General features: G+C 37.0%; 1 long non-coding RNA gene across 1 annotated transcript in view; it reads right to left on the bottom strand.

The window, feature by feature from the left end:
• LOC311595670 overlaps nucleotides 1–15,505 on the bottom strand; it is a 106,895-nt gene extending 91,390 nt beyond the window's left edge. Inside the window, exon 1 of the long non-coding RNA XR_014778530.1 lies at nucleotides 15,434–15,505. This is a non-coding gene — a long non-coding RNA (uncharacterized lncRNA). The remainder of the gene's footprint in view (nucleotides 1–15,433) is intronic.
• Nucleotides 15,506–17,594: the final 2,089 nt, after the last annotated feature.

The following is a 17,594-nucleotide window of genomic DNA, read 5'->3' as shown; positions in this document are numbered from 1 at the left end:
GTATAATTTCTTTCCTTTATTCTGTCTTCTCCTCATTCTCTTTTCTCCCCTCCCCATTTTCCTTGCCATTTTCTCTCCTATCGTTCTCTTTAATTCATAGTTCTAAGCCCCTTTTCCCATTATGGAAGGCAGAAGCTTCACTTTGTTATCCAGACTGACTCTGAACTTCTCATTAAAAGAAATCTGATACTCTACAAGTTGAAACTATGCTCATAGACTGTTTTGTTACCTAATGTAAATCCCAAGTGACTAAAAGTCATGATTATATTCTAACAAATTTTCAAAATTATCAAGGTGTGATATTTGATGCATGTATCATTATATTTGTTAATAATAATTTTAATGCCCTTTAAAACCCTTATCATACTAGAAAACATTTGAAAAATCTAAAATCAAATTGGGAGCTACTGGCTTCGTTGATGAGATCATCATTAGTTATGATGAAAATGTTGTCTCCAGTGCCAATGAGCTCAAGACTCTTCCCTACTTTTTTCCTAACAGATTTAGTGTGTCTGGTTTTATGTTGGGGTCTTTTATCCACATTGACTTTAGTTTTGTGCAGGGTGATAAATTTGGATCTATTTGTATTTTTCTACATATAGACATTCAGTTAGACCAGCATCATTTGTTGAAGATGCTATCTTTTCTCCATTGTATGGTTTTGGCTTCTTTGTCAAAAATCTTGTGTCCATAGTTATATTGGTTTATTTCTGGGACCTTGATTCTATTCCACTGATCAACCAGACTATGTCTATGCCAGTACCATGCGATTTTTATTATTGTTGCTCTACAGTACTGCTTGAGATCAGGGATGGAGATTCATCTGAAAGATCTTTTATTGTACAAGATTGTTTTAGCAATTCTGTGTTTTGTTTTGTTTTGTTTTCCACTTGAACTTGAGAGTTGAACATTCAAGGTCTGTAAAGAATTGTATAGGTATTTTGATAGGGATTACATTGAACCTGTAGATTGCTTTTAGTAAAATTGCCATTTTTACTATATTGATCCTCCTGATTGATAAGTATAGGAGATCTTTCCATCACCTGACATCTTCTTCTATTTCTTTCTTCAGAGACTTGACAATTTTTTCACTTGCTTGATTAGAGTTACACAAAGATATTTTATATAATATGTGGCTATTATGAATGGTGTGATTTCCCTAATTTCTTTCTCAGCCCATTTGTCATTTGTATACAGGAGGGCTATTCAATTTTTTTAAAAATTAATCTTGTATCCAGCTACTTTGCTGAAGGTGTTTATCAGCTATAGGTGTTCTCTGGAGCCTTGAACTCATTGGCAAGGAGACAAGTTCCTGAACAGAACACCAACACCAACAGATCAAGCTCAGGCGCTAAGATCAACAATTAATAAATGGGATCCCATGAAACTGAAAAGCTTCTGCAAAACAAAAGATGCTGTCAATGACACAAAATGACACCCTACAGACTGGGAAAAGATCTTCACCAATCCTACATTTGACAAAGAGCTAATATACAAAATATATAAAGAACTCAGGAAATTAAATAATCCAAATAATCCAAATTAAAAAGGGGTACAGAGCTGAACATTGAATTCTCAACAGAGCAATACTGAATGGCTGAAGAGCATCTAAATAAATGTTCAATGACCCTGGTCATCAGGGAAATGCAAATCAAAACAACTCTGATATTCCACCTATAAGAACAGCTAAGAACAGAAACTCAGGTGACAGCATATGCTGGCAAGGATGTGGAGAAAGGGGAATACTCCTCCATTGTGGGAGAAAAAACTTGTACAACCACTTTAGAAATCAATCAGATGCTTACTCAGAAAACAGCAAATAGCTCTACATTAAGACCTAGCTATACTGCTCCTAGGCATATACCCAAAATATTTTCCACCATTCAACAAAGACATTTGCTCGACTATGTTCATAGTAGCTTTATTCATAATAGCCAAAATCTGGAAACAGCCTAGATGTCCCTCAACTGAAGAATGAATACAGAAATACAGAAATTGTGGAACATTTACACAATGGAACATTATTCAGCTACTAAAAACAAGAAAATCATGAAATTTGTAGTCTAATAGATGGAACTAGAAAAAAATCATCTTGAATGAGCTAACCCAGACCCAGAAAGACACACATAGTAGATATTCACTTATAAGTAGATATTAGCCCAACATAGATGTACTCTGAAAGAGCCCACCTAGTGGGAGATCTGGACAAATGCTGCAACTCCAAGCTAGAAAGTCCTATGGAAGAGTGGGGTGGGGGAGGGTGGGCTTAAAAGGACCAGAAAGCATCAGGAGCTCCACAAAAAGACCATTAAAGCCGAGGGATCTGGACCCAGGGGCCCCTGCACAAGCTGATGCACCAGCTAAGGACAATGCACGCAGAGAACCTAGACGTGCTGTTCAGATGTAGCCTGTGGACTGCTCACTCTCCATGTGGGAAGCAGTATGCAGAGCAGCGACTCCCTCTGACAAGAACTCTAATGCCTGAGATTTGATCACTGCCCCTTAGTGAGGCAGCCTTGCAGGTAAACAGAGGAAGGGGATACAAGCTACCCCGATGAGACCTGAAAGGCTGTGGTCAAATAGTAGAGGTGGAGGACCTTCCACCCAAGTCAGAGGACTAGGGCAGGGGAATAAGCCAGAAGATGAAGGAAAGTTAGGTAAGGAAAGACACGATTGAGTAGGTAACAATTGGAATGTAGTACAAATAAATTATTCTTAAAATTTAAAAATTAAAAAGAAAAATGATAATTTTATTTTATATAATTTATATAATATTAATTTACATAATTTATATGACAGAAAATTATGTAAGCATAATAAAAATAATTTATTTGTTTGGATTTTTTCTTTTTTGCCCTTGAAGGCAGTTTTCACTGCAACACATTGGATAACAGGGTGACAAGAGAGGCAAATGCTCTCCTTCTCTGCATGGTAAGATTACAAACATTAATGTAAAACTGAAAAGTTACAAATGCACAATCACCCAAGATATAAATGATTTTTAAAAAAGGAGCACAGAGTTTTGACGATACATGATTTTGGGTTTTGTTTGTTTGTTTGTTTTACAAAACAACACCACCATTAGTCTTCAAACAGATGGAGAGATTTATAAGCTACTAGCCAAAAATCTATCACTGAGTCACAGAAACACACAATATATAACTGCACTTCAATTTGCATGGAAATGTTCAGGGGACTAGATTACACACCATGCCTTGGGACTTAATCAATTACATTGCAGTGGTGTTCCCTGAATGTTCACATGCCTGGACGTGTGCTTATTACATCATCTGCCTGCAAGGTGGAAGCAGAGCCTTAAGTGGAGACTTGAATCAGATAATTATTAAAGACACTTTCTGCTTCCTGAACAGAAAATTAATGTGAAATGTCTCCACTTCCCAACTAGATGAGAAGTCATTTGGTTTGTCATGATTTTAGCTATATACCACCCCTGCCTAGAGAATCAGAATTGGTACATATGGGTTCTCAGACAAACATATGTTAGAATATTTATCAAACTGAGCATCATTCCAAAGTGTCCCTTTTAAAAAATATTTTTCCAAAGCAATTATACAAGAGGTCACTCTCAAGTACATATGACATGGTGTATTAAATTATCCCTGATGCCCTGAAAGTCATGATGGCTTCAGGAGCAAGGGTTTGCCTACCATGTCCTCATTAAACAAAGCTACAAATGATCTTTGTGGCAAACACCCTCCCTTTCTCTCCGGCCTCTCTCCCTCAGAGAGCTACTGCAGTTGCTCAAGATTGGGTAGGACTGGTGAACCAAGGATGAACTCTCTTTCCATGAAAATAATTAAAAGCAAAGCCTGAAACTTGCCAACATCAAAACATTCTTAGTGGTAGATTTGCATAGGTGTCTACACCTCATTTGAGCTTTAAAGGACTAGGATGCAAAAATCTGACCTCCCATGCCTTAGCCTTTGTTTTCTCCCACCTCCAATATACTAAGTACCACCACATACACATCCTTTTCATTTTTGCTGTTCCTTATTCTTCAGTAATATTTTCTTTGCTTCTAAATTATCTTTATCCAATGGTCTCTTTCTACAATGAGGAAAAATTGTCTTATATACTAGCTCAGACAATCTTAACAGCCTTAATACTTCCATCATTTTATTTTCAAAATAATGCCAAAATAAATACTATGAATATTGATATTATTTTTAAGCATTAAGAATGCACTTCTGTTAAAGGAGAGCATTGTGGGTGAAAAGGTGGGAAAGTATAGGGCCATGATATACTGTATACATGTATGAAATTTACAAAAAAGCTCAAATAATATAAAGATAAAAAATATGTTCTCAGTGAAAACATAAAAGGCACATTCTATGCACCCTGGAAGTCTGAACTGACAAGATGTAGTACGGAAATGCTTCAGAAGACATTCACTTCAATGAAACAAGAACTCCATTGGGCAGTATCTGGAAACATATGCAAAATGTGAAGACTGACTTGAACACTGAAGAACTACAACAAATAGATAGAAATATTGGAAAGTGACTACTGAAGGGAGTTCAGGTGGTTCAAGCCTCATTGAAGCAGCTCACATGATCTCTGCTTCTTCCAGGTGGTTATTCTGATTTGAGCCTTTTCTAGGCAGGTTATATTGTCTTAGGCTATCTGTTAGCAGCTCTCTCTCATGCTATGTGTGTGTTTGTGTTTGTGTGTGTGTGTGTGTGTGTGTGTGTGTGTGTGTGTGTGTGCTTAATTTTAATTTATCATAATTTATTATAATTTATTCAGATTACATACGGAATGTTTTATCCTCTCTTGTATCTTATTGTTCCCACCTTCTCTCCCTCTTCTGCCCTATTCTCCTCCCTTAAACCTGACAGAAGAGGTCTAGTCCTCTGACAGAAAGGGACTTCTTTCCCCTACTATATGGCCACAGCTTATCAGGTCTAATCCAGATAGCCTGTTTGCCCTTCCTCTGTGTGCCACTGAGCCTCCCCACCAATAGGAAATGATCAAATCACGGGCACCAGATTTCATGTCAGAGGACTTCTCAGTTTTCACTGCAACTGTGCTGTCCATTGGCTAGATCTGAACAAGAGGTCTAGTTTTACTGCTTGCTTTGTCCTTGGTTGGTACAACAGTTTGTACAGGTCCCCTGTGTCTAAATCTGCCAGCCTTGGTGGTCTCCAAAACCGTTTGGACCCTTCCATCACCCCCCTATTCTTCCACACCACTCTCAGTGCTCTACAAAGAGTCCAAGAGCCAGTACCAGTATCTGTCCTGGTCCCCTGCTAGGTGGAGTTTCTCAGAGGACATCTATGTTGGGCTAATATCCACTTATAAGTGAGTATATAGCATGTGTGTGTTTCTGGGTCTGGGTTATCTTACTCAGGATAATCATTTCTAATTTCATCCATTTGCCTGCAAATTTCAAGATTTCCTTAGTTTTAATAGTTGAATAATACTCCATTGTGTAAACATACCAGGGTTTCCATATTTGTTCTTTGGTTGAGGGACATCTAGGTATTTTCTAGATTCTGGCTATTACAAATAAAGCTGCTATGAACATAGTTAATAACCTTTTTGTATGGTGGATCAACTTTTCGGTATATGCCCATGAGTGGTATAGCTGAGTCTTAAGGTAGCATTATTCCCAGTTATCTGCGAAAGTACCACATTGCTTGTGTTGTAAAAGTTTGCACTCTAATCAGCAATGGTGGATTATTCCTCATTCTCCACATCCTCACAGGTCACCAGCCTGATCCACAGAAGTGTTCCCTTTCAGTATCTTTTACAGCTTATATTTGTTTGGGAAAGGGAGAGATCTAGTGGATCTACTCTCTTTCAGAGACTTCCTGAAGCTGTTGTTTACTTTTTGTGCTCGAAGACCTCCCCTGAAGGGTGGAATGTTAAGCCCCATTGGATCATCCTGCGCCTTAAAAACCTTCCCTCCAAAATGGAGGATTACTATGGAGTAAATTGTGACAAGCAAACAGGCATAATGCAAAAAATACTAAATGGAGAACTACTATCATCCTAGTTACAGCAAATTGCAATATTGAGATTTAACATGAAGACAATAAAGGACCCACTAAGGGTTCTTAGCAGAAAGAACACATTTGTCTAGATGTGCATTAGACAGTGGAAAGGAGAGCTTGCAGTAGTAGCATATAAGATAAAATAGTGGTTTGTTCCTAAGATAGGACAATAAAGATGCTAAAAAAAGGGGCTGGTGAGTATAAAAATATAAACAGATAACTTCAAGTCGGCTTCATATGACTGGATGGATGGTAGTGAAATAGGAGGAAAACCAAACCAGCTTTACACTTACATCATGGGTGGAAAGGGAATGCTTTAGAGATAGTTCTGGTTCTACAGAGCTTAGAATGCTGTGTAGAGTAGGTAACATGTAAATCAAATGATGCTTTTAAAAAGAGTGTTGCACCAATGAGAACTCAGAGCGAGATATCTGAATCTGGGAGTCATTTGCATATCAATAGTAATTTAAATTATGCATATAGATAATGCAGAAGAGTTCAAAGAGAAGAAGAAATGCGAACAAATGAGGCCTTAAGGTACTATGACTTCAGATCTGTTGTTAACAAGAGTACAAACCAGCAAAGGAGGCAGGACAAGAGTTTTCATCAGAGCCTAGAAGTGCTGTCAGAGGAGAGTACCATGGGAGCAGTGATGATGAATGACATGGGTCAAGTAAGATGAGGATGAAAACTGTCATTTGGCTTGAAGTAGACAAAAATGTGTATTCTCTGATATTTCTCCAAGTTACTATCGCACGTCCTTCATTTGCTAGCTGTCTATCCTAGAGTGAATCACATCAATTCATTTTTATACATCTAATTCCTCATCTGCAAAATTGAAAGAAGCATATTACCTTTCTCAAAAGACTGTTTCGCCCACTACTTAATAGTATTCAGTTAAGACATGTGGGGATCACAGAGACCCTTGCAGAAGCTTTGTTAACCGAAAAGTACTTTTATTCAGAAAAGCAAGATATCATTCGCCTTTTACAACTGTGTCAACTTGCTCAAACCAGGCTAGCAGAGCTAAAAATGTATTATCATAACTGTGTTCTTCTCAGTTGATTTGTGATGAGAAAAAAAGATAGTTTCTTTTAAGAAGGCTAAGAGAAATAAGCAAAGAGCAAACACCAATCATTTCATTATGTCTTTTTTCTTTCATGTTATAGCAAAATCTATAAATTCTGCCCACAACTTCATCCTTCAACAAAATAACATTCCTCAAAACTAGAGTATGGTGCCCCAAAATGCACCATGCATAACAAAGTGTATCTGAATCACTATATGCTCAAATGAATTTAAATATAACAGTTTATAAAATATTTATTGACCTGATTTCATATTTTCAGATTACAAATAATCTAAATTATGGTGAAATTTCTTCATATATCCCCTGGGAAACATGACACTGTAACACACATTGATTAAGAAGAAGATATGAGAGTCTATCTGTCTTTTGCTTAGCTTGGCATTAAAAAGATTTGATAATATTTTTAATTATCCCAGGTTAGTAGTTTCATCATCTGTAGCTGGTTGGTATTACCCAGTCTCATACTTTCTCCTTTATCTCTTCCTCATTTAAATCTTTAGCCCCCAGTGCCACGCCCTTTCTTTTATATCACATGTGTTTTAGTAGTGTCTTATTATTTTGTGTTTGAATTCTAAGGGTATAGGCTTCCCTATAACATGTGCACACAAAATTTATTTGGATTAACTCTTTATGATGATTTCCCCATCATCGTCATCACTACATTATATACTCGAGTCCTTTTGGTCTTATTATCTCCCTGGCATTTGTTCTCATTTTACACCTCTTCATTAATGTGACTCCTGGCAACGGTCCATTTTTATTTTAATGACTTCACTGTGCATGTCCTCCAGTTTCAAAATTAAAAAACCAAAAGATCTGAAGTTAGGACCCACATTTGAGAGATAGCATGAACTGTTTGTGGTTTGGGACCTGGGTAATCTCACTCAGTATGTTTGCTCAATGGAAGATAGGACACATTTGTCAGCCTGCCTCTGCTGCAAGACCCTGGAAATATCACAGAACAGAGATACAAAGAACACTAAGAGCCAGAGGACTGGAGGGAATGCTCCGAAATACTGTCTTTGAGAAATCACATAGCCGTTGCATACATTAGCTCACAGAAACTATCTGTAGCTGTTTGTTCAACTACAGCTGGAATTGCAGAATGAGTGGGTAAGGTCTCCTGAGATATCGTCTGCAGCTAAGGAGTCATTAGCAGTTGGTGGCTACAAGGGCAGGAAGAGTCATTACTCTTTGAGGCTATGGTCACTTGTAGATTGTGCATGTTTGCTGGTTGGCGCTGTGGTCACTTGTAGAGTGTGCATATTCACTGGTTGGTGCTGTGGTCACTTGTAGAGTGTGCATGTTCGCTGGTTGGCTCTGTGGTCACTTGTAGAGTGTGCATATTCACTGGTTGGTGCTGTGGTCACTTGTAGAGTGTGCATGTTCGCTGGTTGGTGCTGTGGTCACTTGTAGAGTGTGCATGTTCACTGGTTGGCAGGACACCCAGGAGTGTACAGTAGCACTGCTACTACAGCTTAAAAGAGCACATGAATTTGGAAAGGTTATATTTTGTCAATGGCATAGGGATATGGGGGAGAAGTTGAGCAACAGATGGTCAAGAGACATTGTAAATGTGTAATTTTCATAGAGTAAATAAAAATAAAAGGTATTATTTTAAAAATTATTTGTTGAAACAGTGGCCAATGACACTTTTTTATTATATTTGTTTTCTGTTGGAAAAAAACCCTCATCTTTTCTTTAAAATTTGATGTCTCTGGACATGTAGTAGTTTTATCATACTGCTGAAAATTAGTAAAATATATTTTAAATTGTCTAACTTTGTTTTCCAGTGTGAAAAATGCCATCAATTATAATTTAAATACTTTGATACAAAATGATTCTCAGTATGATTTTCATACTTTAAAAAAAATTTAAGAATGTAAAGTGTCTCTACATTTAGAAACACTTAAAAATTGCTGCTTCACAATTGAATGAATAGTTGTTTTGTATTTTTGTGTTCAAATTTGATAAATTACAATAACTACAGAATTGAAAAAAAAACTGCATGGTAAGTAGAATCACACATAGATTGATAGATGATGATAGATAAATGATAGATATAGAAAGATAGATAGATAGATGGATGATTTATTAAATGATCTAGTGTTCACAAAGAACACTGAGAACTAAAAACCACATTAACATATGAATGTAGAAGACAGTGGAACATTTTGAACAAAAAAAGTCACCCAAAGAAAGTAATTTTCTGTCTCATCTAAACTTTAGTCCTAAATGAATTATTGATGTTACTATGATGCAAATATCCCCTCATATCTTTTGTAAAGAGAAAAGTGGAAAAAATAAAAACAATAAAAGAAAAAAAAAGCCTTGATAGATCAGTGTCATAGAAACGGAAGCTTCAATGAATATTTTACTAGGTAAGTTCATGCTTCCTAGAAATTCACTCTGAAAAACAAAGCTCACATGGTTTATTATAAATAAATTATCCAAATCTGATTTTCTCCAAGAGAAACTGGCTTCTCTTTGTCCCAACATCCTTGAATGTGCTTGCAGTTTGCAGCTAAAAAGTAAATCACATAGACAAAAAGACTTTTTCATATGAATGAATGAGGGGTTATTTTCTTTTCATCCAAAACATTCAACAGCAGATCCTAATGAAATATAAAAACCCTACAAAAACAAGATGAGTCTTGCCATGTGAGTTACCTGAAAGGCGGACACTCCAGGGTTGTCGGCCTATGCTTATATCCAGCAACCATTTAAAGAGACGAGAGTGCTATAGATGTCTCTATCTATTCATACGTTGTTTTTCTTAATTCTTAGCACAATATCTGCTCTGTTTTTCCAGATTAGCACTCAAGAATTTCTGAGTCGATGACTTATAGACGGAGTTTAGAGAGGCAATAAAATTGAAGCCATGGAAAGAAACACTTATTTGTAACATTTCCACACTCCCCAGGACTGGAAATTGAAGTTCAGAACTGTTAAAATCTTGGTTGGAGATACAAAATTAACCAGAGACTTTTTTTCCTTCTTACATTCTAATCATTTTCTCCCAGTTGTCCTGTAAATGGAGGTCTGTTTTCTCAGGCCATGTTGAAAATAACTGCCCACATATGCTTGCATTCTTGATCTGGATACACAGACCATGAACTTTAACATACCACTTCTAATCAGAATCATGTTTCATGATCTTGGCTTGGCTTGCTTTCTTGAAGCTCTATGTTCAAAGTAAATAGCTTCCTTCTGTCCAGCTAGCTGTTATCACTGTTGTGAAATAAATGCAGTGTGTAGTTGGACAGAAGCTTGTCACAGATTACTGCAGTATAGTACAGTATGATGACATGTACATTTGCATGCATAAGGCAATGTAAAAAAGAAGCAGCCAGTCAGAGCTGGTGGCTGCATAGAGGGTACAATCACAAGACAAGGACTGTTTCACAGTATCAGCATAGGTTCTTCCAAAAACACATGCTTGAAAGCTTAGTTTTATCTGATTTTCTCTGTTATAAAAAACAAGGCTGTCAAATACAGATAGTCAAAACACTAAGAATGTAATATTTATATAATTCCTGTTTGTGTCATGATTCTTCTTGCTAAGGGTAGTTTATTGTATTTATGTGTAATAATATAAATGTATATGTAAAAAAAAATTTAAACTGTATAGGATAGAGATCTCTGAAATCTGGCCCACTATTGGATGACTTTAAATAAAAATTTTTTTGGAAAGAAGGAAAAAAAAAGATAAAAATATATTAAGAATACAAAATAATGACTTTCACTGTAACAATTTTGTAAACGGACAAAAATATACTTGAACAATAGCCCAAGAAAGAAAGATAATAGAAGAGGATGGAAAGACTTCACATGTTCATGTGCTAGCATGGCTAACATTTTTTAACATCTGTCGTTCAATCCAATCAAAATTCTAATTAAAGTATTTAAATTGTAAAATAATCTCAAAATGATAAACACAAAGGATGCAGGATTGTCAAAACAATGCTCAACAAGAAAAAAACTATTGAGGTTATTACCATGTTTGATTTCAAGTTATATTATAAAGTTATAGTGATTGAAAAACAGCATTCTACTGGCATAAACACAGACAAAATGATCAGTTAAGTAGAGTGGAGGACCCAAATAAAATCCCACTCCCCTGCAGCCACATAATTGTTGACAAAGCAACCAAAAGCTACACATTGCAGGAAAATAAAGCATCCACATCCAGTAGTGCCTGCCAAACTGGATCACTAACATAGAAAAATGAAACTAGATCCTTATCTCTTACCCTTCACAAAATTTAATTCCTGGTTGATCAAAGATGTCACCATATGACTGGGTACATTGACTCTTTTAGAAGAGAAAGTAGGGAAAATGCTCAAATTTATAAATGCAGGAAAGAATGTTTTAAACAGGACTGAGGTAGCAAAGGCATTAAAATCAACAATTGACAAATAATACCTCATGAAACTGAAAATCCTCTATACAGCAAAGGACAGCATCATCCCAGTAAAGATAAAGCTTTAAAAATGAGGGAAATATCTTCACTGACTATGCATATGACACAGTGAAGGTATCTGGAATATCCAAAGAACTAAGAATAGCAACTAATCAAATGAACAAAAACACAAAATGAAAAACTATATTCACTCGTGGGGCATGAATTTAAACAAGAACTTCTCTAGATAGATAGATAGATAGATAGATAGATAGATAGATAGATATAGAGATAGAGATATATTCTGAGGAACATTTTATGAATATTTGATATCTTTACCAACTAAGGTAAGTGTAAATTAAAAAGACTTCGTACTTTTATCTTACTCAGTCAGACTGTCTAAGGTCAATAAAACAAATGGCAGGCAATGATATGGGTACCAGGAAAAGAGAACACTTATTCACTGGCTGTGTGAGTGCAAAGTGGTGTAGCCACTGAGAAATTCATTATGGATGGTACTTAAAAATCTAGAAACAGATTGGAAAGCTTACAATCCTAGACATAAAAGAGTAATTTATTACAGAGACTATTGCTGACCCATTTTCGTTGCCACTACATGCACAAGAATCAGAAAATTTTAAAAGGATAGATGTCAATCAACAAAATAATAGATTATGAAAATATTATATATACATATATATGGATATAGATATCCAATATAGTATTTTAAACAAAAGAGAAGAGAAGATAAATATTTTAGTGAGTTGAAAGAGGTGTATGAGGAGTAAGTCGTGGGCTCAGACTCTCCACAAGTCTTGATCTAGTATAACCAACTAAGTCCACCAGCACAGAGTTTTCATTCTCACCTCTTTGTGGTTCATTCCTTGACAGCAGTGATACCATCATGGACCTCACAACAGCATTGAAATGAACTTACACAGTGCTCCTTAGATTTTTCTATAAAGGACTGAGTGAGAGAAATTGTATCTTCTCCAGGGAAGAACATACCAATTGTTTATTCAATATTTAATGGTAATCCCTGTTAAAATATGCATATAAAGGGCATTATACAGACTAAGCAGGCTATACCAGGAATATGTGTATATGAGTGTGTGTGTGTGTGTGTGTATGTGCGTGTGTGTGTGTATTTATGTATGTCACAAAAATTAATGAAACAAAGATACCATAAATTTTAAAAAGAGCCAAAAAAGATATATAAGGAGCTGGAGGGAGTAAAAAAAAATGGGGTATTACAAATGGAAATCATGCCGGGTGTGGTGGCGCACGCCTTTAATCCCAGCACTCGGGAGGCAGAGGCAGGCGGATCGCTGTGAGTTCGAGGCCAGCCTGGTCTACAAAGTGAGTCCAGGACAGCCAAGGCTACACAGAGAAACCCTGTCTCGAAAAAACCAAAAAAAAAAAAAAAACAAAAACAAATGGAAATCATGAACTTGGGAAGGAAATAGAGGACTGGAGCTAAGGAGAACTCTGAGACAGCAATGGCGGATGACTGTGATCAAATCACATTGTATCAATGTACAAATTTTTCCATGAATAAACAGAAACTTTCAAAAAACGTGATAGCTAAGTTTCTCCAACAAGGCAATCACTCCCAACAGCAGGCTTGCTTCAAACATATGCTGTGTCTCTGTCTTTTCTTCCCCTTCCACAGCTATGTATTCTGTGCATCTATGTACTTTAATTTCTCATCTCAGTTTTGGAAACATGTCAGCTAAAACAACGTTAGTGATCTCATGTCGAATAAAAAGTACATACCGTGGTTCATAATTTGGAAGAGCAAAATGGAATGTAGATGGATCATCGATAATTTTTCACAGATTACTTGTTTAAAGAAAATTTGATAGCACCAGATAGATTTCCAAAGTGGTTGTACTAGTTTGCATTCCCACCAGCAATGAAGGAGTGTTCCTCTTTCTCCACATCCTCGCCAGCATGTGGTGTCGCTTGAATTTTTGATCTTAGCCATTCTGATGGGTGTAAGATGGAATCTCAGAGTTGTTTTGATTTGCATTTCCCTGATGATTAAGGAGGTTGAGCATTTCTTTAAGTGTTTCTCAGCCATTTGATATTCCTCTGTTGAGAATTCTCTGTTTAGTTCCAAGCCCCAAGACCCAGCTATTCCACTCCTTGGAATATACCCAGAAAATGCTCCAGCACACAACTAGAAAATTTGCTCAACCATGTTCATAGCAGCCTTATTCATAATAGCCAGAACATGGAAACAGCCTAAGTGTCCCTCAATAGAAGAATGGATAAAGAAACTGTGGTACATATACACTATGGAATACTATTTAGCTATTAAAAACAAGGAATTCCCGAAATTTGTGGATAAATGGATTGAGCTAGAAATGATCATAATGAGTGAGTTAACCCAGAAGCAGAAAGACTCAAATCGTATATACTCACTTATATCTGCATATTAGCCCAAGGGGCATGTCCCACGAAAGCCTTCACTTACCAGGAAACTGAGACAGAGGGGAGGACATTCTAGTGGGACTCTAGATGAGAGAATCATGGGAGAATGGCAAAATAGAAGGATCCAGAGGGTCCTAGAAGCCTACAAGTAGAACGTTATGATAGGCAGATCTGGGCCCAGGGGTCCCGCTCAAACTAAGGCACCAGCCAAGGACAATACAGGTGGTAAACTTTAAACCCCTACCCAGATCTAGACAATGGACAGAACACTCTCCACAGTAGAGTAGAGAGTGGGATATTACTTTCTCACATACTCTGGTGCCTCACCTTTGACCATGTCCCCTGGAGGGGGAGACCTGGTGGCACTCAGAGGAAGGACAGCAGGTTACCAAGAAGAGACTTGATACCCTATGAGCATATACAGGGGGAGGTAATCCCCCTCAGGAACAGTCATAGGGGAGGGGAATAAGGGGAAAATGGGAGGGAGGGAAGAATGGGAGGATACAAGGGATGGGATAACCATTGAGATGTAACAAGAATAAATTAATAAAGGAGAAAAAAACAATTGAGATGTAATATCAGTAAATTAAAAAAATATATTTTAAAAGTTAAAAAAAAGAAAATTTGATGTGCTTATTTCAAATATTATTAAGGTAAATATTACAAAAAATTAAGGAAAATAAATTCTTTCATACTCATTCTGGAAAACTAGTATGCTGACACTGAAACTGCTTTAGGAAATGGCTAGGCATGTGTGTACATGCATGTATACACACGTACACAGATGAACACACACAAATTAAGGAAGGAAAATGAAACAGGAAAGAAAGAAAAAGACCATAGGTAAATTTCTTTTTTATACTTGAGAGCAGAATTCACCAGTGATCTTTTAAATGAAATAAACATATATTTAGCACAAAACATTCTTCTAAGCTGTGCTTGTTATGGCCCTAAATGCAAAAATTTGATCGTAATGAAATAGAAGTATATTTTATTTATTTACTGTGATCCCAAGGATTAAGACTAGCTTCTCACACATGTTACAAACTGCCCCACCTTCCTTTCTTAATTTCTTAATTTTAGAGACTGGGCATTGCTTAAGCAACCTGCGCTAGCCTTGGAAGTCTCTGTGTAGCCCAGAAAAGCCTGGATTTTAACACGGTCTTTTATCAGCCTCCCAAATTGTTGAGGGTACAGACCTTTGTCTCTTAACCCAACAAAAGTCATCTTTCAAAAACCCTGTACGTCAGATTTTAAAAGATAATCTAAGCAGATCTCATTAGCATTTAAGGTTGTTAACTTGCTTCTTCGAAAACCTTCTAAGTACCTTCCCTCACTTTCATCCTTCGCTGCCTATGATTCATAGTACCTTTATTTTCTCTCATCAACTTAGGTATATTGTAGTTTCTTCTGAGTGAGTATGTGCGAGCTCTGGGAAGATTGTTAAGATCTATGTCTAGAGACATGGATCAGTGGCACATTTCTTACCTAACATGAATGAAATGTTGGATTTAATGCCAAGCATTGGGAAAAAAAATAGAGTTGTCTTGCCTCTTTTCCATTGGAACCACCAGTGGCTCTTCTTAGAGACAGATAAACCAGTATGGGTCTGGAAGTGAGCCTGTGCCACAAGAAAGAAATATGCTTTGTTGTAAACTACATAGATTTTCAAATTATTTTACCTCAGCGTATCCCATTAAATATAATAATACACTGAAGGGCTCATGTTAAATGCCCTTTAATCTTTGAGTCTTTTCTTTGCCATTGAAGAAAATTTAAATAGCATATACTCATCATCGTACTCCCAAATTACATTCCTCCTTCTAAAGAAATGTAAAATAATTCACCCAGGGAAATTACACTGAATTGGCTATGGCTTTATTGTATGTGTTCGTTATACTTGCAAGTAATTTCTTATAGAACAGCTACAAAATGTTTATAAAATAACTAGGTTTGGAAAAGGAAATGCCAGCTATTCTATGTCACATTGTACCAGCAGTCTAAGAATTGTATAAAGGTCAAAATCAGATAAATGCTGAGAAGCCAGGAAATTTAAATTTAGCTTTGGATTTTGGTCAGTGAATAAGTTCATTTTGGGGGGAAAGAGTATTCAAAGTATAGATTATTTTTCTACTCTAGATGAAATAGAGTGCTCAATAGCATTTAGAACAGAAGAAAATGTAAGTTTCTAATCAATAGGAATCAGTGAAGATCAAAAGTCAACTGTCTCCGTGTACTTGCATCTTTTTCAAGGCCTTGCCTTAGGCTTACTAAAGATAAACAAGGTAGTGAGAAAAGTATGTTTTGCATACATATAGGAGCTGAGGGGAGTTATTAATAACCTACAGATAGGATTCAGAGAAAGAGGAGCACTCTAAATAGCATACAAATATGAGTCAAAAACAGGGGTGAATTATAAATAACACACAGACAAAAAGAGAGGGGTTATTAATAACCTACAGATAGGCATCAGGCAGAGGGGTGCTACATGTCTACCTTGGCCAATTACAAGCTACATGACTTTAAACAAATCCTGTTTCCTTATCAGTAAAATGGGAATGATGGTGGCTCATACAGTTGGTGTAAATATTAAGTCAAATGTGGAATGCAACTAAGAAAGATGAAAGCAATGCTACATGAAGCCACTTTATTATGGTTTACACACATCATTCCTAAGGCATTAGGAAACATTTCCTCCTCATCCTCCCTGCCAAATGCTGTTCTAGGCACTTTCTATCTATGCATGAACGTGGTGAGAACTCCTACGCCATGCTCAGTGTGCGTTACAGTGAAGAGTCCGAGCTAACAAGAACTAGAGTGGGGATGTACCCCCGTGGTGGAAGCACTGAGCATGTATTGAGTCCCGGCACTCAGTCCACAATATCACAGAATAACTATGTACTCAGTGTGTCAAAAAAGACACTGTAAGAAAAGAAACTTACAGCACAGGAGAATAAAGAGTATGGCGCACTTTTTGTTCTTGTCTGCAAACTTGAACAAGATGGCTTTGTTGAGTAGATGGTTGCTGAGGGACAATCTGAAGACATTTGCAGGTAGAGAGACTAATAAAAATATCTTCTGGAGGAAGAGCTCAAGGCAGGATGTTACTTAGCATTGATCGAAGGTGAGCCATCTCTGCTGAATGGGTGAAAAACATGCATTCTCCCAGCCCCAGACTTCCTCCTGCCTAGGCTTGAGTCACCAGTACTCCATTAATGCAGGTTATCCTAGAAAGAGGAAATGATTTCCTTACTGCAGGGAGAGAAGAGAGTGCAGCAAAATGGCTAGAGCAGGGAAATACCCCCCGGAGCCTAAGACACTTCTAGAAGGATTCGTGGTGCCTCCTTATCTGAGATAGTACATGAAGACGCACCCATTGTGCAGCCTATAAAGCACAAAGTCATCAATCTCTAATTACCATAATCTAAAAAGACCCCAACAGCACCTATGTAATAAAACTGAAGGCTAACATGAATTTTTCACTTCATCTGCTGCTCTGGGCAGCACCTTTTTCTTTTGTTGTTTCCATTCACCAATCATCACACTAAACCACAGTGAGTCAGTGGTCCTGGGCACCAGTAGCTTACCAAGGGCCAAGAGAAGACAAAATCACGAAGCATATCACATCCCACGTTTCCAACACTTCCAG

The sequence above is a fragment of the Acomys minous genome, assembly GCF_964271855.1.
Source record: "Acomys minous genome assembly, chromosome: 4".
NCBI lineage: Eukaryota > Metazoa > Chordata > Mammalia > Rodentia > Muridae > Acomys > Acomys minous.
This window is presented reverse-complemented; position numbering and strand designations above follow the sequence as displayed.